The sequence below is a fragment of the Neopelma chrysocephalum genome, unplaced genomic scaffold, assembly GCF_003984885.1.
Source record: "Neopelma chrysocephalum unplaced genomic scaffold, ASM398488v2 Primary Assembly neopelma1_25, whole genome shotgun sequence".
NCBI lineage: Eukaryota > Metazoa > Chordata > Aves > Passeriformes > Pipridae > Neopelma > Neopelma chrysocephalum.
Genome location: NW_020897694.1, coordinates 16,763,071 through 16,789,014, shown reverse-complemented (window position 1 = coordinate 16,789,014; position 25,944 = coordinate 16,763,071).

The following is a 25,944-nucleotide window of genomic DNA, read 5'->3' as shown; positions in this document are numbered from 1 at the left end:
GGCAGGGGAAAGGGAGTTACCAAACCATAATTGCCAGATGATGTCATATAGGCAACTGCAGGGTTTCTATTTTTTTTTCTTCTAATGCTGTTGGAATGATTTTTTTGATTCATTGCTAAATGAAAACATATGAAATTATTTTGAATTTTTGACAAATTAAAAAAAAAATCAATCACATGAGATCTTCTTTTATAAAAACAAGTCTAGTCTGACCAGGAGTTTTGAATTATTCTTAAAATGAAGGAGCTGACCTGGAACTCAGGACGAAGAGCACTGCCAAGAGTGAAAGCAGCTTCTGGGCTCTGCTTCAAGACCTTCTAGATCTTCCGGAAACTTATTGGGATCACTGGGGGATTCCTGGGAACCCTCCAAGGAGCGTCAGGGTGCTGGTGCTGCCCCTTGAAGATAATAACTATGGCAGTCTGTATCATCCAGGCAGCCCTAGATCTGGAACATTGTGGAGAAACCTCTAAGGCTCATCCGAACATTGGACTATTACAGTCCATAAGTATGAGAGCTGAGATGGTTTTTCTCCTCCTTCTTAGCAGAGAGGGTGAATTACTGGAGGAGAGAATGGATTTTGTGTATTAACAACTTGTTGCACAACTGGTGTTGACAACAGGGCATTCTGCTTTAATACCATAAGACCTTCTCTGAAGACCAAGGAACCCAGTCTGAAGATCTCTTGTAAGGGAGGAAATCCGCCTGAACAAGCAGAGCAAAAGCATCTTTGCTGGTATGCTGGCCAGCCTGGTGAAAATTGGGAACAATGCAGATGGGAGATGAAAATTAACATACAGCTCCATCAGACTTGATGGGATAAGTGTTGAAGCAGCTGATCAACCTCTTTGAAAAGCCATGGCAGTCACATGAGATTCTTGGCAGTTAGGAGAAAGACAGTGTTTCTTCTAACTTCAGGAAGGAGAATCTAGGGAACAACAGGGTGACCAGACTCAAATCCTTCCCGTTAAAACTGATGGAGTGGATCAATCTGGAAATTAATTCCAGAAATATGAAGTGTATTGGTATGAAGGGTTCTTTCTTTCTTTCTTTCTTTCTTTCTTTCTTTTTCTTTTTTCTTTCTCTTTCTTTCTTTCTCTTTCTTTCCTTCTTTTTTCTTTCTTTCCTCCTTTCTTTCTTTCTTCCCTCCTTTCTTTCTTTCCTTCTTTCTTTCTTTCTTTCCTTCTTTATTTCTTTCTTTTTTTCTTTTTTCTGTCTCTTTCTTTCTTTCTGTCTTTCTTTCTTTATCTTTCTTTTTCTTTCTTTCTCTCTCTCTTTCTTTCTCTCTTCTTTTTTTGGAGGTGACTGTCTCTCCACATTATGGAGAGCCTAGCTGATGGTTTACCCAATTTTTACGTAACTAACATGATGTTCCTCAGATACAATACAGGCATCTGACAGCAAATGCAGTTGCTGAAGTGCTTGTTTAGTCAACAGAGAGAAATAGGCATTGTTATTCTGTGTTCATATTATCCTGAAGCAGATACATACATTTGGCTAACCAAACTGCTCAATAGAAGCACTTTTCCTTTTTTCTCATAGTGATTGCTCAGATACAGAGATGTAGGTTTGTATTTGATCAAATGTTGTTTAGGTGTAAAGCAATATTTTAAAAAAATTTTTTAAAGGTTGTTTTCTTTAACTAAGCTGGTGAAACACAAGTGTAGCTGAGTTATACTTGTCAGGAAAACCTTTTTACTAAGGGATTTTGTTTTTTTTTTATTATAGCATAAGCCATACCATCATAAAAACTGCTATATAACTGTAGCTGCTTGAAGGAGCTTGACATCCCTACCTTACCATAATTCAAGCTAAAATACTTGAATACTGACAATTTTCAAATACACCAATATGACATTTAGGGCCAGGTTTGGTGATGAGATAAAAATGCATAAGTTCAATGATTTATAACATGGTTTGATATGAGCTTGCTCTAGAAGAAGAGAGGCCATGACCTATCAGATGCTTTCGATTGGCAGATTTCAGTTTGGTATGGAATACAAGAGGAATATGCTCATGTTTATCTTCAAATGACCATGTACACCCTTCATCATCTAAAAGCCTAGCTGTACTTGGCTCCTACTCATTCCTTATGTCTGCAAGGGGAGAAAAGAATGATGCTTCTACCCTAAGTGTCCAGCAAGGCTCCTGAAGGAATGCAGCTGTCAGTCAAGAACAATCTACTTTAGGCACCATAAAACATCTAACCAGATGGGATTCTGAACATCTAGAATTAACAGCCTGTGATCATTTTCAGACACAGAGTGCATGGTGATTCAGAGAACACAAATTATAGAATTAATGTTTTAGTGTTCAAGCAGCAAAATAATTTTTTCAAACTGGGACTAACGTGGCTAATTATTTTTGAAAGTTAATAATATTTCATGCTTAATTGCATTGTGACTGTGCCTACAAGATCCAGCTATTAATCAAGCTGTTATTATGTTCAATGCAGTACAAAGATAACATAATAGGATATCCCTGATTCTCTTTTTGAAACTGACAGCAAATAGTGTGACTCTTACCATTACTTCTAGAAATTTATGCCTGGATAAAATTAAATAGCTCTTCCCTCTCTTTTGCTACTCGTAGTCCTTGCTGCATAATTTCTCACTATTTTGTTCTCGATTCTAAAACAAAAACAAATCCATGAAAAACAGATCCACAAGGAATGCTACTGTAATTCTTTACTCCACTGGTGGAATTAACAAGATTTTTTTAAGGAACAAATTTCTTTCTTATAAAACTGCTACTAAAATAAAAATATAAACAATTATTGCAAATATATAGTCACAAAAAACATTAAATTTATCTCTTCAACAGGTTTATTACTTCATTACATATTTGAATAAAGATTTGTCTTCTACAACTTTGGCACAAGAACAGATTTTTTTAGTTTATAGAAACAACTTTTTTTTCTCCATTGCCTACCCAGAATGGAATTGTTCAGGAGGCATGCTTCTTCAAATTTGTTCTGACAAAAATAATCTCTCCAAGTATATTTAAATTATTTTAATAAACATAGAGGCTTCAATATTGTTCATGTTTTGTTCACAAAAGTTTTTAATTTATCAAGCCTTTCTTTTGTACATCACTGGAAGCAGATCCAAGAAAGAGGCCTCACCTGCAGAATCGCAGAATCATGGAATATGCTGAGTTGGAAGGGTCACACAAAGATTATTGAGTCCAACTCCTGGCACTGCACAGGACTATTCCTAAGAGTCACATCATGTGCCTGGTAGTGTCATCCAAACATTTCTTGAACTCTGTCAGTTTGGTGCTGTGATCACTTCCCTGGGGAGCCTCTTCCAGTCCCCACTCACCCTCTGGGTGAAGAACCGCTTTTTAATACCTGAACTTAAACTCCCCTGACACAGCTTCAGGCCATTCCCTTGGGTTTTGTCACTGGTCACCACAGAGAAGAGATCAGTGCCTGCCTCTCCTCTTCCCTTCATGAGGAAGTTGTAGACTGCAATGAGGTCTCCCCTCAGTCTCCTCTTCTCCAGGCTGAACACACCAAGTGACCATCTTTGCTGCCCTCCTTTGGATGCTCTCTAGTAGCTTAGTATCTTTCCTATGTTGTGGTGCCCAAAACTGCACACAATATTCAAGGTAATGCTGCACCAGTGCAGAACAGAGCAGGACAATCACCACCCCCAACTGGCTGGCAATGCTGTGCCTGATGCCCCCCAGGACAGGGTTGGCCCTCCTGGCTGCCAGGGCACTGCTGACTCATATTCAATTTGCCATTGACCAGGACTTGCAGGGTCCACTCCTTGGCACTGCTTTCCAGCATCTTATTCCCCAGTCTGTACAATCATCCAGGGTTGCCCCATCCCAAGTGCAGAATCCAGCTGCTCTCTTATGTTACTTAGGGAAGATGCAACAACCTTAGTATTAGTGACATAGCACATACTGTGAAATACATGCAAAAATACATGCAAACATAGCATCAAATTTCAGGGATGCCTCAACCCTGAGCTTCTGGAAGCTTTAGGGAAAAAAGACACTCCTCCCACTGTTCATCTTACACTGAAAAAGTGTAACATGGGAAGAAGCAGTTACCAGTCCTCAGATTGGTATGATGTTTCACATTCCTTTACAAAAGTATACCTGTACCATTTTCTTTCTAAGATGTCAGTTTCATCCAGAAAGTTCAGCACCATTGGAACAGAATAATTTCACAAATGTGTGGTCATCCTTCCTCCTATTATAATTTTTGCCATTAAAACTCAATTCACCTATGTGTTACTACAGTGTGGGAATGAGAAAGAAAACATGTTTGTTAGTTATATGAAGTGTCTGGGATGTCATAGGTATTTATTCTGCTTTGCTGACCTATTTATGTAGGATTTCCTGAGGAGAAGGCAGACTATATAATATGGACAAAGCAGACCAGGTAAGTCAATGGCCTTTGGCCAAAGCTGCACTGGGAGCAAAGGGAATCTTGCTATTGATTTTGCTAGTCTGCAGGTGAGAACAACCTTTATTTGCATTCTCTCACACCTGATGGCAGTGAAAATAAGCTCTTTTTTTATGTTCTCCTTTAAAAATGTTTAAAATCCAGCTGAGGAAATGGCTGTTAACACAACTGCCAGCATATTTAGCAACCTCAGCTTCTAATTCCCAGCTCTCATTTTTTTTTATCCAAAGCTTACCAGAACTGAGAGTACTTGGGTTAAATAGCTCCTGCACTGGAGAAACTCCTCTCTCTATCATTGCTCAGGAAGTACAGGGGATGAAAAGATCTCTCTTTGGCGGCTTGTTCATTCATTGTGTCAACTGAGCATCGAATGATTAGCAGTGCACTGTAGAATAGAAACTGGTAACTGTACCATTGGTGCTGTAGCTACATCATTCATAATGACTGAAAAAAATACCCTCAGTTTACATTTCTTAGCAAGCTTCACACTTCATACATCTATTGCAGCTACAATGTATAAACAATTACATTTCCTAGAATAATTTCTGACTTAAGGATCTTTACTCTCTCACAAGTTCAGCAGATATGTCACTTAAATTACATCTCCCTTAATGTACCTCTCTTTTTCCTCCTGAGGGCTGTCCCTCTAAATTCTTTTACCTCACATTCTGTACTGTCATAGATTTCCTTTTTTTTTTCTGCTTTCCAATCCAAAACCATTCTGTCCCTTCTCTGGTGTCTCCCTGCTCATGCCAAGTGGGTTGGAACTAGATGATCTTTAAGATCCCCTCCAAACCAAACCATTCTATGATTCCATGACATTTGTCATCTCCCAAATCAATTAACATTTACTGATTTGTTTTTTCTCGTTAAGTAAATTTCTATTGTCTATTTTCTTGCTTCTATTCTACTCACCTTACAAATCTTGTATTATTTTCTTCTTCTTCCCCTCTTGTTCCATATTTGTGTAACAAGTTTTATCCTCTTTCATTTCTCCTACTCTAATATCCTTTCATTCTTTCTGCCATACTTCAACACACATTTCTTTTTATTTATCTTCGTGGTTTCTGAAATGCTGCTTTTCTATCTGATTCTGTTTTATTATTTAGACAGGCGTTTGACACACAAAATGCAAAATTGTTCAACAGTTGCTCTACCACGCATCCTTTCTACTGAAAATTGACATAGTTAAGGGATTTCAAATTCATTGTCCATGGCTTATTGCCCTAATCATACATGTTTTTTTCAGGTGTGACTTTTTTATTCCAGGTAATAACTTTTCCCTTGGGTAATATGAATGGCAGGTCTACAAAATATTGCAATGTGAGTCTGTTAACATTCTATAACATATATTTTATTTGCAATAGGGTCTCACCTCTTATTGTCATCTCCTTGAGGATGAAAAAATTGTATTGTGATAGAGAATTCTAAAACATTCAGACTGTGCACAGAAGACAGAAAAATTGTACCTTTGTTTGAAGATATGATCCTCTAAAGCTAACCTAACGTTTTTGTAGGGCTTGGATTGATTGTCTAGCATGAGATCCAGTCAGGGTGTAGATAGACAGCTTCCAACTGTTAGTTGCAAAGAAAATTTCCTAAGCTAGGTAATTCAATCCTTTTTATACAAAATAACAATCATCTATCAACTCAAATACCTGTTGAATAATGCATTTCCTTTTCTATTTCCTTGATTTTATGCTACAGGCCCTTTCTTTGACTAAATTTTCTTATTGCCCTTCTTCCAAAATATTTTGGATGGATATTCAGTCTCTTGTTATAATTGGATTGCATCATTTCCAAGAAGAAGACTGACACAATGTTGTCCATCTTTCCCTTCTGAGGCATGGTATCAGAAAGGTTGGAATATGTCACTGCTAACCCCAGTCTAGCACTGGACAGTAGGATTGGCTAAGGTTATACTTCCACTAGAAAATTAAGTGGGCCAGTGCCTGTTTTCTGGCCATGATTGAAATGGTAGAGCACAGTGGGTACCTGTATACCAAAACTCACCCTCTTCCTCCTTCCAAAACACCTACAAAGAACCATTTCTGTCTCAGTTTGTCTTCTGAACAACACTCAGTCTTTGTCTGGCAGAGGGCTAGTTTGTAGAGGGCTAGTTTGCACAGTTTCAAAATTACATATATTAATCAATGACTGATTGCAGGTCTCAGTGTATGCCAGAGTTGGAGACTGTAATTTGTCTCTGTTCAGTTTACTGATAAAGATGTAGTTGACCTAACAAAGCTGAGAGGGCAAGAACCTTACTCCTCACAACATCACTGGAATGGAGGAGAAGCACAACTGGAACTGTTGGAAGATTCCCTGCAACAGAAAGGGAAAGAGTGGCCTTCCAGCTCCCAGGGGACTGAATAAGAAGTAAAACTTTTTTCCTTAGAGCTCACCCATCTCTGAAGATAGGCAGTGTGAGACTATTAGAATGACTGTGAATAATGGGATATTAATTCTCATTTGCAAAATGAGACAATATGATATCATTTTTTACAGTGATGATAAAATGGAAAAATTCATTAAATTTTGTAGTTAGAAACTAGCTTGTGTTATGGACAAATTATTTTGAAATGTCCTCTATATAGGTAAGTGTGCACAAACAGTACAACTGGGCAAAACAGAAATTAAGTAAGGCTATTTCTTAGAAAACCATGCATTTATATATTGTTACAGGATCTGTAAACTGTACAGTTTCACGTACCAGCAGTAGTTACTGTGGAATGGAAGCCTATTCAAATGGAGAAGAGGCCAATATAACTCAAGCCTGAGTAAATGATGTCCAGAATCCTTTTGAGCTGAGCTTTTCTTTAAACAAGAAAATACATTGCTTCTTCTGGTTAACTTTTATGTGAACTGGGGAGATGTCTTTGTAGATGTGTCTGCAAATGAGGATGCACATTCATAGTAGATATATTGATAAGGACAGATTAAATTCGTACATACATGTGCATGAACACGTATACTTCCAATTGTGCACAAAGGGGAAAAGTTTTCAAAATATTTTTAAAAGAAATTTATTTTGCTATTTTTCATATCTTAGGTGAGTTCACTAATAAATAAGAACCACCTTATAAAACCAGATTTTACATACAACCTTGGTAATATAATGGATAGAGAGATGAACATCATAAAAAGGGAATTTGATTTCCTGTGCTAACTGCACATGCGCCAAGTCTCTCTTTCACCCCTCCTCAACAGAATGGATGAGAAAACAGGATAAGTTTGAGATAAAGACAGGGAAATCACAAATTACGGTAATGGGCATTACAGACTCAACTGGGGGAAAGTTAAAATAAAAATAGACTTGGATGATTTAAAAAAAAAGAAAGAAAGAAAGAAAGAAAGAGAAAAGAAAAAAAAGCTTTCACCCTACTCCTTCCCCTTCTTCCCAGGCTCAAGTTTACTCATTAATTTCCACCTCCTCCACCACCCCTGACTCCCAGCAGTGCAGCGTGATGGGGAAGGGGGATTGTGCTCAGTCCATAACAGCTTCTCTGCTGCCTCCTTCCTCACACTGCTCCCCTGCTCCAACGCAGGTCCTTCCTTCAGGCTACAGTCCTTTAAGAACTGCTTCAGCATGAGTCCTTCCCATAAGATACAGTACTTCAAGAACAGACTGCTCCACTGTGGGTCCCCCCCACAGGGAACAGGTCCTGCCAGAAAACCTGCTCCTGCCTGGGCTCCTCTCCATGAGCTGCAGTTCCTGACAAGGGCTTACTCTTGTCCAGGGTCTCCATACGCTGCAGTGTGGTATCTGGTCCACCATGGTCCTCTCTGTGGGCTGCAGTAGTTATCTGCCCCACCATGGAGCACCTCCTTCCCCTACTTCTTCATTGACCTTGGTGTCTGCAGAGTTTCACATTTTCTCACTCCTCTTTGCACAACATCTACTGTTTGTACAGTATTTTTTTACTCTTTCTTAAATACATTATCACAGAGGTGCTATCAACTGATCAGCTCAACTTTGGTCAGTAGCAGGTCTATCCCGGAGCCAGCCAGAACTGGCCCTGTCTGACACTGGGGGCAGCTTCTGGTGTGTTCTCAGAAAAAACCCGGCTGCAGCCATCCCCGCTGCCAGCACCTTGCCATGGACACCCAACACAAAAACCTGGCTTAGAGAGCTATGGATCACTCTGAGGCAGAAGCTTGACATGCAAAGTGCGCTCGCAGCCCAGAAAGCCAACTGTATCCCTGCACCAAAAGCAGTGTGGCCAGCAGGGCAAGGAAGGTCATTCTGCCCTTCTGCTCTGCTCTGGCGAGACCCCACCTGGAGTGCTGCATCCAGCCTTGGGGTTGCCAGTACAAGAAAGACATGGACCTATTTCAGCAGCTCTGGAAGCGGGCCACAAAAATGATCAGAGGGCTGGAGCACCTCTCCTGTTAAGAGTCTGAGAGAGTTGGGGTTGTTCATCCTGGAAAAGAGAAGGCTCTGGGAAGACCTTATTGTGGCCTTCCTAAACTTAAAGGAGCTTATAAGAAAGATGGAGAAAGACTTTTTACTTAGGCCTGTAGGAATAGGACAAGGAGCAACAGTTTTGAATTGAAAGAGAGTAGAAGAAATTTTTTAGGATGTTAGTGGTGAGACTCTGGAACAGGTTTTCCAGAAAAGTTGTGCATGGCTCATCATTGGAAGCATTCAAGACCAGATTGGATGTGGCTTTGAGGAACTTGATCTAGTAAAAGGCACCCCTGTCTGTGACAGGGAGTTTGGAGTAGATGGTCTTTAAAGGTCCCTTCCAAGCTAAACTGTTCTATGATTCTATGATAATAACTGCTAGATAATTCAACAGTCAAATCCTCTGTCATTAAGGAAAAGAATAGCACTTTTTCAACAAAATGTTTAGAGGTCATTGCGCACAACACTGTGACTGGAACAATTCAGATATGTTCAGCTTGTTGGCAATGTAATTTTATGAATGGGTGACTAGACCAATAATTAAGAAATTGCTACTGTGTGACCCCACACAAGCTGCAGCTTGAAATCTAAGTCTTCTGGGAAGAGATTATCTTTTGTCTGTATTACTCAACATCTAGTATAATATGGTATCTCTCAGTTAGAACCACTAGATGCTATTGTGACACAAAAAACCCAAATAACAGTATTCTAAAGTATTTCAATTCTTCGTGGTTATTCCTTAAATTATTCTCAAGTAACTTATAACATTTTATAATTCTTCCTCTGAAATGCAATGTTCCCATCAGCATTGACAATCTAAATTTTTCTTGTCTCTATTTATAGGACATTTTCTATCTACCAAGGATGTATTCAAATATCTTAAAAATATCTTTTCATTGTCTTATTTTTAAGTCACGCAAAGCAGAGTCTCCCTTCAAAACAAAGAAATAAAACCTGTAATAACAGATGGAGTGTATTGTCCATACATATTTTCACCATTATTTCACAGGACCTTTTGAAGCATTTTCATGGCGTTGTTACCTCTTGCTTGAAAGACTGTGACAGTCTCTCTTCAAAGGACAAAAGCAAGCTGTGAAAGTGCAGGCACCTCCAGTGGTGTCCTGTCTTTTCTATTCATTAAATACTAAGCTATTCTCTGGAGGTCCTTATTGGGCCTTTTTATTTAGTCTTAAAAGTTGTCCTCAAACACAGTCATTTTAGATTTAGGATCACAGTATTTTCTCATGAGTTGGACAAGCAAACTCTGCAGTAACCAATTTGCAACTCCATTTCTTGATTTCAAATATATGCAATGGTTAACCGTTTGCTTCTTATTTCACCATGAGAATATAAGTAGTTGCGTTTTTTTCCCTCCCCCCTTTCCTCACACCACCACCTGCCAATGAAGATGTTTTACAGCATAAATAATCAGTGCTGTCATCTTAATTCCTAGGCTGCTACTGAGAAGCATGGCCTCTTCACAGTTTCCTTTCTGTTTCCTTGGTCATTGCTGCATCCATAATGAAATGCAACGTGAATGTAGCATTAAAGCTGCAAATTTAAACACCTAGATGTTTAAATACACCCTCACAGTAATGCTAGGTGAGCAAAGCTGCATAGGTCCACTATTTCTGATACTTAGCACACATAAGGTCTTTCAAAAAACTCTGCTAGTTAGCAGGAGAAGGAACTTGACTCCATAGAGCAGGAAGATTCCCTCATTATCCATGATAAAGATCTTATGTCTCTCTTTGTGATTTCTGGGATATTGCTGGCAGATGCACTGTGAAAGTTGCTTCCCAGCTTGCCTCCAAAACCTCCAAACCTCAGAAGCAGGAAACATAAGAATTCACTTTCCTCAGCAATTACAAGATAGACTGACATGAAGCAGTTTCAGATTTTTCCCAGAATAAGATGATGGTCAGCACTGCTTATGAAGTATCATTAACTCAGATACAGCATCAGTAAAATTGTGTTAAAACTCATGTCAGAATCTTTAACAAGACCTGTTCTCTGGTAGATTTTGTTTTCTAAATGAGTGCTTACTGAAACACAACCCACAGCCTTTCAGAGTTGTTGCAGTGTTGTTATACCATACTGTTGTGTTGGTTAGGTTGCAAATTGTCAGGTAAGAGACATCGCCCATAAGATTGCTTGCAGATGTTAGAGTCATTACTACTGGCACAATCACGGCGTGATAGGGAATATGGGGGTGGCACTTACTATCAGAGTTAGAATTACCTATGGGAACCCTAAATATATTATCGGTTTTATTGCATGCCAGTGAAGAGTAACCCGAAGAGCCAGTGAACCAAAGCACTGGTGTTCTCAGAATTTTGGAAAGTACCTCTATTTGTTCAGGACTTCAGGGAATGGCCAGTCATCAGTTTACATTATTAAAATTGATATTGATATTAAAATTGAGATGATCCCCTTGTCTTTATTCAGTTACCTTCCACAGGCACCTAAAGCCATTTGAGATGCCCTAGGATATTCTACCTGCACTTCTGCTGTGACTACAGAGGTTCACCAGTGTCCCATAACTCCTGTGTCATATCTGCCAGCCCCTTGTACATGTTTGAGATATTTTAGGGCATTTACAAAAGCCCTGTGTACGGACAACAACCTTGAGCCCTTGGCAATAGACTAGAATTAATGTCACGTAAAACATACGTTCAAAGTTGCTTTCCAAGGTTCTGGTCTGATATCAGTGGAGAAATACAGGCACCTTCAAAGGAATATTCATTCCTTATTAAAGTAGATGTTCAAGGTGACTGAGTGACTATTCACTTAATATAAATAAAATTACCATGACTATTTATCTACTAATGCAATTTTAAATACTTTCATATTGATAAGTATATTAAAATTAGTATGTATTTCATCCTAAGTATTATTTAAAATATGGCAGGTGAAATGTTAAAATTACTGAACTCTTCAAGCACAGTATTTTCACTTCTATTTTATTTAGTACCTTGCTAAGTTCTTGACTTTCAGCAGAACAAAGCACTTTTTTTCCTTTAATGTTCAAAATGTTGTTTTCACAATGTGGAAACAAGTGAAATTTACACTTTGGAGGAGTATCGTGAGGCCTACCCTTGACTTACGTCTCCCAATTCCAATTTAGTGGTGCACACAGATGGGCCTGTCATTGATTTAAAGATTAATTTCTAGAGAATGTGGTTTTCTAAGGCAGCAGTTTCCAGAGTGTTTACCATACTTAAAATCCCTCATATGTATTCCAGTAGAGGCTCCAATCTGTTAAAAAAAAAAAAGAAAAGAAAAGGCAAACTAACAACAGCAACATTTTCTTGTTTAATTTAGTATGTCTTCATATTTGTTGATGAAATCCTTAATATAGACTACTGGTTGAGGAAGATGATCTACTAGTATCCACTTTCAAAATGCAGAAGTGTAACAACAGCTTTCAGATCTACATTTTAAGTATAATTAATCAAGTAGCAAGCACAAATAAGTAGAAATATGATCAACCCCTTCATTGGGAACTGGAAGTCAATAAATGTGAAGCCATAACCTATCGGAAGTAATACCCATTAAATGAGTTCAAGTTGCTTTTTGGTTTTCTCTTTTTCTAAAGTAAGATTTCTTAAAATTCTAAATAAGATTTTTAGGTTGTTTTTTTTTCCCCTACAATCAGATAAGATGAATCCTACCTACCATTTTTGCCTGAAAAAAATATCCATGCAAAAATAGCTGGAAATCTCATCACAATATTCATAAATATATAAGAAATATTGCTAATAAATTTAACCATATAACACACTGTGAATTATCCCAATAACTTGCCTTCAAATACTAAAAAGAACATCCCCAATCTATTCTCATTATTCCAAATTAGTAAGGCTGTGACTCGTATCAGAACAAAGTGACCAAAGTTTTCTGAGAGTGACCTTCACAAAACTTGGGAACTAAAGTAGCAGATTTCAGAGGAAAAGTCCATGTAACAATTGAAGAAGTTTCTTACTGTAAAAGCTTACTAACCTCCTTATGAAGCCTATCCATGGGAGAGAGGGTTTCAAGTACTCCATTGTCTTTTCTTGCATGGAAGAGAATTTGGAAATAGAAACAAAAATAAATTATTGCAAAGCTAATGTGGACAGGAGAGACAATACTATTCTAGAACAAATGGTTCTGGCATAACTGTCCATTATGCATTGGCTCCTGTGTGTACTTAATGAACTCATGAATGCAACACAATGGCTCACAGAAGTTAGATACAGTGTCCCTTCACATTTTGGTGATGATGACATCTCAACATCTGCTGTCAAAGCTTTTGTGTACCTCCAGCTTCTCTCATGTTAATAAGTTAGACAACCCTAATTTCATAAGAAATTAAAAAATTGGAGACACAGAGTTGTTCTGAGGTTCTTCAGCTGTATGAGAATAAAAATATCACAGTAAAAAAAATGCACGTATACCCCACCAAAACCTGGAGAATGCAAGGAAACAAGTACAGTAGAAAACCAATACCAGCATGTTCTTTAAAATCATAGAATAAAAGAGAGGAATGGAGGCTAAACCATCCTTCCCTTATAAAGAAAGACTACTAAAAAGAAGACTTATGTGTGTTCATGTATGCAAGAAGACTAGAGCTCAAACATGTGACAGCAACAATGAAACTTCTTGACATTTATGTCACGCATTTTTAGGAGAATGTCTGACACATCTGTTGTAACACCCACCCTTCACTATGCGAGCAAGCTAGAGTGTATTATGATGAGTCTTTCCCATCATACCAGGCTGGCCAGGGCCTGGTTCTTCTAAAGACAAGGGGATTCAAGGAAGAAGGCATTTGCAACAGACACTGAACATGCATTGGACACCACTAGCAGAAAAGGATGTATATCCTTCACTGTCTAGTGAGCTTCTCCAGAGGATTCCCCAAGTCTTGTCACTGAAGCAAATACATGAAAGAAAGATCCTGTTCACTTGAGTCAGGATTTCACTACTTAAATCCTGGATGAAAATACAAATCAAGACTGTGGTATTATGCAGAGGGATTCCTCTTTTTATATTGGTTAAGTCTTGACACTTGGACAAAGGGAAGAGTTAACACACCAATTAACTTCTCAATATGTTTAAATCATGGGGTATGCTGAAATATGCAGAATTTCTTTCACTCCCCAGTGCTGTTTAATATTATCCTTAAAGTAATTATTTTCATTTTGCCTTTTTAAAATAAACCTTGTGTGGTGGGTTTACCTCGGCTGAACACCAGGTGCCCACCCAGCCGCTCTATCCCTCCACTTCCCAGCCAGACAAGGGGGAAAGTAAGGTGGGAAAAGAAAACAACACAAAGCGTGGGTTGTGATAAGGCAGTTTATATTTATGCAAAAAAAGAAAGTAAAAGCAGTGTGCGCACACACAGAACAGAAGCCAGCAGTTAATCTCTACTTCCCATAAGCAGCGATGGTTGGCCACTTCTCTGAGAAGCAGGGCTCCAGCACACGTAACAGCTGTCAGCAGGCAGCCATCAGAGACAATGATGCCTGCCTTCCTGCTCCTTGCCTCAGCTTTTATATCTGGGTTGATGTCACATGGTATCGAATACCCCCCTGGTCAGTGTGGGTCAGCTGGCCTACTTGTGTCCCTTCCCAGGATCTCGCCCTCGATTGAAGAAGGAATGTTACAGTGCTGTGCTCCGCAGTAGCCAAAACACGGGTGTGTTATCAACACTCCTCTAGCTACCAGTGCAGACCACAGCACTGTGAGGGCTACTATGGGGAAATAAAATCTGGCTCAGCCAGACCCAGCACACCTTGACAATATCAAAGCCCGTTTTATTATACCCAACAAGTGTGCTTAATAATCATTTGGTAATTTACTCAAAAATGCTTGCTTCTCAGAGGCCATGCATTGCTTGTACATGATTTTTGTCTTGACACATCTCTTTAAGGGTAAAAAAATCAATTTTAAGTGTGTTTAAGGGTCCTTTTTGAAAGGACAGATTCAGAAAATTCTGCCTTTTACTAGGAAAGCTGAAAAGCAATCATCGCAAAGGGCAGAAAAACAAGATTAAAGAAAAATTTTCTTCCATATATCCCTCCACCTATTCATCTGGCAGATTTGCGCTTCAGAAGGAAGGGTAGATATCAAAATTTACCCCCTGAATAGCTGGAACACTGCATGTTACAGGTGACTAATGAAGAATTCCTTGTTCTCAGGTGATAAGAGCTCAATGGTCTGTGACAATAAATTTGTCAGAAGTGTACGAAAGAAAAACCCCATCAATGAATCTGTGGGAGCTGTAAGATAATATAGACAAAAGGCTGCAGCTGGCATGACGTAAAAGCCAAAAGTGCATTGGATTAACATCTACCTCACAGCTAGGATACAATTCTATTCAGACAGTCACATATAGATGTCCACTTTGGAGATTAATCCCACCCCCAAATGCACAGCTTCAACTAGTGCCTTGACAGAGACATTTAGTGCTGCGATTCAGGACATCTGAGATACCTGGATGTCATTGGCAGATCTGACTTGAGACCTGTAGGAAACCTGGACTATTTTGGAGTAGTGGTGGAAGGCCAGGCGGGCCAGCTAGGTTGCCCAGGACTTTTTCAAATGTCCCTAAACACTATGTTTAGGAAAAAGGAATCAAGACCTGTTTATTCAGCATCTGAACCTGAATCAATGCTCACTCTTGTCCACCCCATTTAGATCTTCAAAAGCAGACCCACATGCATATTCAAGGTCCCTTCTTATGACAGCTGCCTGACAACAGACACTAAGTCTACAAGGTCTTTCAAATCAGTTTTTCAGCTGAGGACAGATGACAACAACTCTTGCTCTTATCCCTGTATTAAAAATGTGAACATGGACTCCCTGTGACATGTCATGCTTCAACAGGATGGAGGCAAGCTCTCCCTCAAAAGCATCAAAGCAATACCAAAGTCAATTTTTGGGAAAAACTGTGCCTCAAAAATCTTATCAGCATAAATGTATTCTGTTAGTGCATGGATATCTGAATTATCAGACTTATCTTTGATAACGCTGCTTTTAAACAGAAAGTTCTCAGGCCTAGAAGCTGGCAAGACCCAGTGCATCTCAGGAGCCAAGTCCTTCTCATCTACTAAAACAGAAACCTGACATGACATTTACCACTGATACATTTCAGATCAAGGCATTGTAGCTGGTGTGGAGACTCAAAAGTAGTGCCACTCCTTAGAAGATTCCTCCTGCTAGTCTCTCTTTTACTGTCACAGCTTCACAGAAGAAAATGCTGGAGTGTTACAGCACACCTACACAGCCAAAAAAGTGACCTTCCCTGCTTACTATAGGGTCCTGAGTCCTCTGAGTACCCACTCTGCAAAAAAGCTACTTTGCTACTGTGACCTCCATAGGAATGAACCATCTAACACCCTTCAAAACAGAAATCACACGGAGACTGGGGGGCAGCTTGCTATGGGGACCACTGCTAAAAGACAGTACAGAGCAGACTGATCGAAAGTTGACTCCCTCAACTCTGCACTGTTCTGCTACACTGAAAAGTATTAACAAGTAAGTAACTTTTCCTGTGGGCTAAGGATCATTCTCTAGGGCAGATTCATCAGGCAATGTAGACTTAGCCTTAGACACTATCTCCAGAGGAGAAAAACAGAATTTCTTCAATTCTTCATTCTGTTGGGATTTTTCATTATAGATAAGATAGGAACAAGGCAGATATATTGGATTGTCTTTCTCAATGTCACATTTCAGTCACATGCGACAAATGTGGAAAAATTCTGTGTTAGAAAGGTATTGGGTAAATTTTGCATGCTGAGTTGCAAGATGCAGTCCATCATTAGCAATGCTGAAAGGAAGCGCAGCTGTTAAAAGCAACTGAGAAACTTCTAGTATATGGGGCAAAACTACCTGACACAAGGGTAATGATGAAAATGTAGAATGCTGTAAATTTAAGGAGCAATCTACCTCAAACACTGAGTTACTATAACTCAGAAAGGTGGAAGTCAATATGTGGTACCTGGAAGGAGGAATCTGGGGTAGGAAGAAGGAACAGAGGAAGGTAGCTCAGGTCTGGGAGTCCTCTGGCTTGGAAGAACCAAAGAGAAAATGCATCACTGACATTCACTGTGCATCATTCACAGAGACACATGGAACCAATTCATTGTTATTTGGGGGCTCTTTCTTTTTTACAAAGGGTGGCTTTGGTAGTGCTGTGTTAGACCACAGAGGATAGACAAATACAGTCATGGTGTCATCAGGGACTTTTTAACACTCTACAAGGCAAGCAATCATTACAGTGCAGCCAATACAGTTCTTGTGTTTTTTTCTTTAGTAACCTCTACTATTATTATAATAATTGAAAATTACAGTTAAAAATCCACCATCTAGAATAGATTAATCCCGCTTTTGTTTACACTTGTCACTACATTCCAAACTGCTTCCCTATAAGTGTTTATTATAAAATCACTATCTAAGAATAAAAAAAGAAATCATACAATGTTTAAGAAAAAACCCAAGAACTGGTCATCATCCTGGTATATATTAGCAAAGTCTGACATAAATTAGAGAGCTGATAAGTATATAATCTCAGTACCAACAGTGCATAATGAAATATTTTAAGTAACATAAGGAGAAAGAGTAAAACTATTAAAAAATAAATGTCTTTTTTTACAATGGTATATCAAAGAGTCTCTACTGTATTAAAGCATATAAAAATAATGGAGAAGAAAATTGAGCTGTGAGCACTGAGATTTTCTACATTTGCTTATTTTTAATTCAGAATTCAGGCATGTGTCTAAGACAATATACTACAATTTCATGTATAAATTAGGCAGTAAATTTCAGTAACTTGAAAACAATTTAGATTACAATTGAAGTTAGTTCCAAAGGGAATTGACTTGTGAAATAGTCCTGTCAAAAATGAATGAAGCTCACAGAATAACGGAATATTGGTTAAAGACTGTGATTTGAAGCCCACACTTACTAAAAAGCAGACAAAACCAAGTCTATAAGAACAAGTGTCCGACCCATGTAAGACATCATTTCGACTTGTTACCAAGTTAGCAATATTTACTTTTCTTCGTAGTTTTATAAAATCACCTTTAAAATGCAACCATATAAACTTTAACCTGATTTTAATGCTAATGTTTCTGAAAAAGGTCAAAAAATGGAATATTTCTTTATCTACCAGTAATGCTTTTAAACTCTCTTATTTGAAAAGAAGCAAGTCAAAACCCCCTCAGTCTCCTTATGACAGTAGTCACCAAATCATTTGAGTATTTTATTAAAATATACATCAATAAGAACGTTAAAAATCAGAAGTGACATTATTTTGGAGGGTGAATTGCTAATAAAGTAACACAGATTTTCATCCTGTGTGAAACAGCTGGACCATGACGAGATCACATTAGCACTAATTAAAATGATATTTTTTTGTGCAGTTTTTGTTAATCCAGCTTCATTGGACTCTAAAGGATTTCTGAAATCTGTAATAAAAGCTATTATGTAATCTTACTCTTGTTCTTTTACATCAGGTTACTCTGTGAAATTTCCCTATAATAAACAATATTTTCTTAAAATTCTCACTCAGTAAAATCAATATTAACTTTTTACTATTATAGCTGGTTTTTCCCAATATATGATTCTCATTTAATTAAAAAAAATTAAAGCTTTAATTTATTTTTGCTTGATGAACAAGAAAAATATCATATTAAAGGCAACATTTTGCCATGTTTCTCTTTCTCCCCCACTTTCCCAGGTCCCTGTTGTTCCCAATGTATAATTTGCAAAACATATTGCTTCAATACTTACAATGAGAGAGGCGGCCCAGCTGTGGGAGGGAAAGGACAGCAGTCTCCAATATTACCATAATAATCTGCCTAAGGTCCCATGAGCCCTCTGGAGTATACAATTCTCTATACTGCAGGCCCCAGCTGGAGAATGTTCTCTTGACATGTATGCCAACCTTTGCCTGCAGGCAAAATAAAAAAAGGCAGAGAAGTAATCATGAAAATAAAAAATCTTGTCAACTGTGGTAGGATGCAGTTACCATGTTTTTTTGCTCACGTACGCAGTCATTGTGCTAACAAAATGATAGGAGACTTTAAAAGACTGCAGCTGGTACGTGTTTTGCTGGAAAGGGGAGAACATCATATGCTACGCTAATTCTACAATTCCAAATTTGGGGGAAAAAAATGAGCAGTGATATTGTATTACTGTCAATATGCATGACAGCTTTATTTACCTCCTCTTCTGATGACTGCTTATTACAGAATTTAAAAAGGAAAGTGAAACCCTGACAGTGTTGAGCTAATTGCAAAGGGCCAGATTGTGATCTCATTGTTTTCTGTTGGATGGTTGGGTTTTTTTCACAATGATGAGGGCTCTCAGGCAAATAGTCCTTCTGGCTCAGTGGGACTAATTGGGAAGTAAATGCATCTGTGAAAGCCATGCAATTGGCTCAGCGAACTTTCTAAGAAAATAAAAGCTGACTTTAAATCAAGTAATGAAGTAAACAGAAAAGGTAGTTGGAAGACAAATGTATAAGATCAAAGACCTAATATATGCTTTTGCCCTTCAATTTTAAAATTAGTTTGAACCTAAAACCCAAGGCCTTTCTTCTGATTTCATTCAAACAAAAGAGGTACACCAGCATCACAGAGCTCAAAACAAGTTCTACATTGTTATAGATTTCTAAAAAAATAAAAGCAGTCTTCTCTAAAGAAAGAAAAATGTATGTGCACTAGTCATGGGTCAGAGGTTGCATTTTCAACACAGAGTTGACAAAATAGGACAAAGGGCTACTTATCATTTTAATCCTAATTAACACCATAACAAGATTTCCTTTTCTTGTTTTTTTTTCCTACTAGTGGACACATTCCCTTTCAAATGCATGGTATTTCATCTCACAATAATCTCATGGATTTCACAGATGTGCTCAAGTCACCTATAAAAAATAAGGCAGATCTCATCATGGGAGTCTAATATAGACCTCTCAGCCAGGATGACAATGTCAAAGAATTATTCTTTAAGGGACTAAGAGTCAATTCCAAATCAACTGTCCTTGTCCTTATGGGGGACTTCAACTTGTCAGAAATTAACTGGGAGCATCACACAGCTGGTGCAACTTGGGCCAGAAGATTCCTAAAAATCCTGGATGACAACATTATGGAACAGGTCCTAAGGGAGTCAACTTGGAAAGATGCCCTTCTTGATCTGCTGCTTGTCAACAGAGTGGATCTCATAAGTGAATTTGAGATTGGTGGCCATCTTGGCCACAGGGAACACAAAGTGATCAAGTTTAAAGTCTCTGTTGACAGGAGGAAAAGTGCCAGCAAAACCTCAACTCTGGACTTGAGGAAACCAGACTTCAGGCTACTCGGGGAATTAGTAAGCAAGGTCTCTTGGAAAACTGTTTTTGCGGTTGCTGGTCACTTTTTAAACATCACCTCCTAAGGGCACAGGAGCAGGCAATTCCCAAATGTCAAAAGTCAAGCAGGCAAAACAGAAGGCCAGCTTGGCTGAACAGGGATCTTCTCTTGGAAATAAGGCATAAAAGGAAAGTATATGCCCAGTGGAAGAATACAGAGATGCTGCTCACTACAATAGGGAGAAAATTCGTGTGGCCAAAGCTCAGCTGGAGTTGAAGCTGCCAGAAATGTGCAAGACAATAAAAAGAGGTTTTTTCAAATATATTAATGGCAATAGGCAGCACAGAAATATCATTGGCCCATTACAGAATGAGGATGGTCACCTCACAAACAGAGACAGAGACAAGGCAGAGGTGTTTAACACTTTCTTTGCCTCTGTCCTCAACATGGACGACGGACCAAAGGGGTCTCAGTGCCCTGAGCTGGAGGACTATGACTATGAGAATGATCAGCTCCCAGTCGACCCTGAAATTGTGTGGGATCTGGTGCTCCAGCTGGATTCCTACAACTCCATAAGCCTGATGATATTCATCCAAGAATCATGAAAGAGCTGGCTGATGTCATCACAAAATCTCTCTTGATTTTCGAGTGGTCTTGGGAATCCAGAGAGGTTCCAGTTGACTGGAAGCTGACAAACATTGTCCCAATTTTCAAGAAGGGCAAGAAGGAAGACCCTGGAAACTACAGGCCTGTCAGTCTCACTTCAATGCCTGGTAAAGTTATAGAAATTATTCTAGGAGGCATTGAAAAACACATGAAAGACACTGCAGTAATTGATCACAGCCAGCACAGCTTCATGAGAGGAAAATCCTGCTTCTCAAATCTGATTTCCTTCTGTGAAAAGGTAACCCACCTAGTTGATCAAGGGAAGCCAGTTGATTGTAATTTTTTGGATCTCAGTAAAACTTTTGATAGTCTCTTATCGTATCTTTCTGGACAAAATGTCCAGCATAGCTGGATAAACGCATCATGTGGTGGGTGAACAATTGGCTCATGGGTCAAGCGCAGACTTCAACATCTTCATAAATTACTTGTATGCAGGACTGGAAGGGACACTAAGCAAGTTTGCAGATGACATTAAACTGGAAGGAGTTGCAGAGAGACCTCAACAAATTAGGGGGCTGGGCAATCACCAACCATATGAAGTTCAACAAGGGGAAAGTGCCGAATTATGCACCTGGGATGGGGCAGCCCTGGATGTTCATACAGACTGGGGAATAAGATGCTGGAAAGTAGTGCCATGGAAAGGGACCTGGGGGTCCTGGTCGATGGCAAGTTGAATCTGAGTCAGCAGTGCCCTGGCAGCCAGGAGGGCCAACCCTGTCCTGGCAAAGCATCGCCAGCCGGTCGAGGGTGGGGATTGTCCCACTCTGCTCTGCACTGAGGAGGCCTCACCTTGAATATTGTGTGCAGTTTTGGGTACCACAACATAAGAAAGATACTAAGCTACTAGAGAGCATCCAAAAGAGGGCAGCAAAGATGGTGAAGGGCCTTGAGGGGAAGTCGTATGAGGAGTGGCTGAGGTCACTTGGTGTGTTCAGCCTGGAGAAGAGGAGACTGAGGGGAGACCTCATTGCAGTCTACAACTTCCTCTTGAGGGGAGGAAGAGAGGTGGGCACTGATCTCTTTTCTGTGGTGACCAGTGACAAAACCCAAGGGAATGGCCTGAAGTTGTGTCAGGGGAGTTTTAGGTCAGATATTAGAGAGCAGTTCTTCACCCAGAGGGTGTTTGGGCACTAGAACAGGCTCCCCAGGGAAGTGGTCACAGCACCAGGCCTGACAGAGTTCAAGAAGCATTTGGACAATACTTTTGGGCACACAGTGTGACTCTTGGGAATGATCTTGTGCAGGGCTAACCTTTGAACTCAATGATTCTTGTGCATCCCTTCCAGCTTAGCATATTCTGTGGTTCTGTGATGTAAAAAGAACACATTTAGCTCAATTACTTCTCTTGAAGGTTATGTGCAGTAACAATCTAGAGTCTGATTTGTTGTCTGAAAGTGGAAGCCATTTATGAGACCAGGTGGACTCGGGATAGACCCTCTCTGTCTGGCACATGAATGAGATCATTCTTCAAGTCTACCAGCCAAGTGGACCTTAACTGAAAACACTGAAGAGTTTAAAATGAGGAGGAAACGAAAACAAAATAAAATATATATTGAAACTACCTGGGCCAAGATTAAACAGTGTAGAGAATATTCTATGTGAGTGTAAGAGAAAGAAGGAATCACAGTCAAAGCCCTTTTAAATAGACTTGAACAATGTCACCTCACAAAACCACTGGAACTGAAGAACGTGACACTCCAGAAAAGGGGCTTTCAGAGTCCAAGGCACTCACCCTTAGGAGAAGTTTTCATATAGCGCAGCTTAGGTTCTAAGTTTCTAAACTGTCTCTCTCTATGTTGCCATCTGTAATGGGACATCACAGTAAAAATGAAGTAAAAATAAATCCCACTTCTTACCATAGAATGAGCTGGAAGCCTGGTTACCATCACTGTGGCTGTGTCAAGTATTTAAGCTTGCTAGTGGATTCATCTATGTATTCATCTAAGTTCTTACAAGAATGAATATCATTTTAGGGAAGTTTTCCTTCTCTGTTTTCTGTCTTGTGTTAACTATTAAGACAGGTTGTATTAACTATTTACTACTCAAAGGCACAGCTCCATCAGTAACTCAAATATCCCCTGGTGCACTCCCTTGCACTGTGGTCAACATGCAGCACACAATCCAGATAAGAATGTTTAAACCCAAATCCTACTATTCACTGCATTAGGGTGGCCTTCTTATCCAAGCTGCCTGCTGAGAATCAGTAGTGCCCCAGGAAGAGTTTGAGAAAGCATTACTCAGTATGGGCCAAAACCATGGGCAGAAAGATTTCCAATGTTATTTACCGATACAGATGTAGTATGAACACATTTTGCTCATACTTGAAATAAATTTAATGTATTTTTTTCAGTTTAGTATGATCACCACAAATATATAAAAACTGTTATCATCCTGCAAAGCTATTGTAAAAAGTTTCAAAAAGTATTCTATAACTGGGTTACAGATCTCTGTGAAACATTCTTGCTTTATTTGCTGATTCAATCACCTAAAAACAAATAAAGTTTCATATGATATGTCATTGTGACATAAAAAAACAAAAATGAGTTTTCACAAAATGTAACATGAGTATATGCTGGATTTTAAAAATGTGATTGGTTTACGCCTGAAACAACTTTGTGACCCCAACCCAAAAACAACATACAATTTGGATTTACATGTATTTGCATTTTCCTTCAACTAGATGTACTCATTGATATTAGGCATGGCAGTAAGTGTTTTGGTTGATAAGCACTATAAGCAGGACAGGAGGCCAGAGGCAATAGCAACAAAAAATTACTGTCTAGCAGAAAATATATCTTAACAAGCTTAGCCCACCCATAACCTCCAAATGGCACAATTACATAATTCCACGGTTTTGTCTTGATGATAGGAATACAAGTGCGGTTTTTGCAAATTACTTTTCACTTCCTTCACTCAGTGTGATGTGAGAGACTGATCTAAACCATTTACCTTAGGCACCTATTTTTGCATGGGATTAAATCTGGAAGTTCTTGTCTCTTGTGAAGATCCAATTATTGAGAGATGCCTCTGCCTGAAAAAAGGTGCAAACTACCACATACTAAAGTCAATAGTATGGATTTTATTCAGCAATGAATTTGAGGTAGAGAGATAGAAAGAAATAGAATAGAGAGGAGAGAGAGAGAGAGAAAGAGAGATAATGAGAGTGAGAGAGACAGATTAAGCAGAAGATAGTCACCACCCATGGATCCAGTGGCGTCCTATTGGTCCTTCTTCACCCTGGGTTTCTCGGCGGTGGGGGTCCCAAGGTCATTCAAAACTTTTCATTATTTATATATTTTTGCAAACAAAGCAATTAATGCTCATTGGCTACACAGTTCTCTTATGCTCTTGGTCAAATGATTGCCTCCCCTCTAATGTTAATTATTCTGTATGCTCAGTCTTTCAATTTTTTTGAGTCAGTGGGTTTCTTGGGTCAATGGGTTGTGAGATGGTGGTCCCAATCTCCCCCTGCCAGAACTACCTTTTATCCACCTGGAGCCAATTTCAATGCAGTTGCTGAGTTGGCTTTTCTTGTGGACCATAAATTCTTCATTCTTTGTGTCTATTGTGTGACACATTCTTTTCCCTCAGTTATGCTAACCTTCCCTTAGGTCTGAGATAACACTCAGACAATAGTATGGCCTTTATCTTATCTTTAGTGGCTTAACTTGCAGTCCAAGTTCCAGGTATCCACGAGGCATACCCAGGGAGGGTGAGCAGTGTCCGTGGTCACAGGTGCCATCTGTCTCAGAACTTGGGGTGATCTTTGCTTGACTGGTGATGTGTGTACAATTAGTTGCTTCTTTACGCAATTTGCCGCAGTGGGAATTTTTGTTTGGATGAGTTAACCAGGATGTGCTAACCAGATCCCTCGTCCACCACACCTGCAGTTAGTGCCCTTTCACTCCATTCTGTGCTTATCTCCAGGTGAAGTCCTTCTGTGGCCTTAACAGTGTTTGAGACAGGCAACTGTGCTCTCTAAGTTCTTACATGTCTCTGCAGAGAAGGTCTAGTCAGCTAGATGAATAGACAGCCAAAGTTAGGTAAAACGAATGTCCTCTTTCTGTAACTTCAAGTTGATTTGGAAAATTCCTCTAGGCATGAGATGTGCCAAGTGCCTTTAAAAATCCAACTCCAAATCTCTGCAAAATCCCAACCACCTGTGTAATGAGCTCAGTTTGCAAGTACTTTTCTGTGCTTTCCAAAGTCCCTTGGCTCACGTCAGCAGAAAATAGTTTTGACCAAGCCAAACTGTTCAAAATGCAGATGCTGCTGAGAAGCTGGCTCACCCCTGCAGGAGGAGGTCAGGAATCAGCACAGTACTGCAGGACTCTGACAAAAAAAACAAAAGCAAAGCAAAAACATGTGCACATGCAGCCAAGAGTTACCCAACATGAAGAGGACATACCACTCAAGCCTGTCACGCACATGAGATTGGGTACACCACAGCAGCTACCACAGACCCGACACTGAAGAACTATATGCTGAGTGTCATAGAATCACAGAATGCCCTAGTTTGGAAGGGACCTTAAAGATTATCTAGTTCCAAGCCCCCTGACATGGGCAGGGACATCTTCTACTAGACCAGGTTGCTCGGAGTTCCATCCAACCTGGCCCTGAACACCTACAGAGATAGGGCATCCACAGCTTCTTTGGAAAACCTGTTCCAGTGCCTTCCCACTCTCACAGCAATGATTTTTTCCCCAAAATCTAATCTAAACATACTCTCTTTCAGTTTGAAGCCATTCCTCCTTCTCGTGTCACTACATGCTCTTATAAGAAGTCCTTCCCCATGTTTCTTGTAGGTTCCCCTCAGGTACTGGAAGCTCGCAATTATGTCACCCCAAAGCCTTCTCTTCTCCAGGCTGAACAAGCCCAATTCCCTCAGCTTTTTCTTACAGGAGAGTTTCTCCATTCCTCTAATCATCTTGCTGACCCACCTCTGGACTCACTCCAACAGGTCAATGTCTTTCCTTTGTTGGGGACCCCAGAGCTGGACACAGTGCTCCAGGTGGGGTCTCACCAGAGCAGAGTAGAGAGAAAGAATCCCCTCCCTTGCCCTGCTGGCCATGCTGCTTTTGGTGCAGCCCAGGAAATGGTTGACTTTC